We start from the raw sequence: 885 nt of genomic DNA, 5'->3' as shown, positions 1-885 counted from the left end.
ATTTCCAACAATTATTCTCCTTTTATATTATGCTATGGCCACACAAATGAAACTTTTCATAACAATTTTATAGCGATTTTAAAATGGCATTAAAGACAAATCAAAAAGATTTGCCAGACTTTTAGTTATCTCAGTAAAAGTAATAGATTGTTTTTGTTTGAATGACTCAATAATTAACTAAAGGCGAACCGCTACCAATAACTGGTCTCAATCAGTGTAGAGTAGAATTTATATTACTGTAATATACGGTAGTCATTTATAATATTTGATTTATATTCTATAACTCATTAAGGATTGCCATCTATTTGACCGCAGCCAGCGGCGTAGTTGATAAGATATTAAGACAGAAATAGTCGCTTGTATATATCCCCTCTCTGAGCCATCATCTCCCATTACCAAGCCAAGGACATCACCGTTCAAATCCTCTTGTAGTATACAATACACAACAGGTTTTGGCGGTGATAAAGTTCATTACAGTCGCTGCACACTTTGGATGTTTATGTCCTACCGACAGGTAAGAAGATAACTTCACTAAATCCATATCGATAACAGCTTCAATGTTATAATTAAGGTTGTATCTCTGGAAAAAGTTTTAAAATTATCTAATTAAATTAAGTGAAAATATCTTTCTAGTTAAGGTGTCTTGGGACATTGGCCCATTTTCAGACTAACATTGCATCCTTCTTTTAAATTATTTATAGTAAGTACATAACATGTCTCCCAACTTATGGGAGCTAGATGGCAGTAAAGTAAATGATGGACTCTTCTTTCTTTAAATATTTTTTTTTAAATCTTAACAAATGTCAGATAATGTTGGTTTATCATTTTTGTAGGTACCTGTACGCCATATGTGCCATTCTCCAAATTTGGTGTTGTTTATTATAT

General features: G+C 32.2%; 1 protein-coding gene across 1 annotated transcript in view; it reads left to right on the top strand.

The window, feature by feature from the left end:
* Positions 1-384: 384 nt before the first annotated feature.
* LOC106690277 (probable cytochrome P450 6d5) overlaps positions 385-885 on the top strand; it is a gene marked incomplete at its 3' end in the record, with an annotated part of 5,165 nt that continues 4,664 nt past the window's right edge. The window contains exon 1 of the mRNA XM_067050733.1: positions 385-514. The remainder of the gene's footprint in view (positions 515-885) is intronic.

Source organism: Halyomorpha halys, unplaced genomic scaffold, assembly GCF_000696795.3.
Source record: "Halyomorpha halys isolate HHAL.00 unplaced genomic scaffold, Hhal_1.1 Scaffold1638.1, whole genome shotgun sequence".
Lineage (NCBI taxonomy): Eukaryota > Metazoa > Arthropoda > Insecta > Hemiptera > Pentatomidae > Halyomorpha > Halyomorpha halys.
The sequence above is the reverse complement of the archived record's forward strand: the minus strand, read 5'-3'. Positions and strand labels throughout refer to the sequence as shown.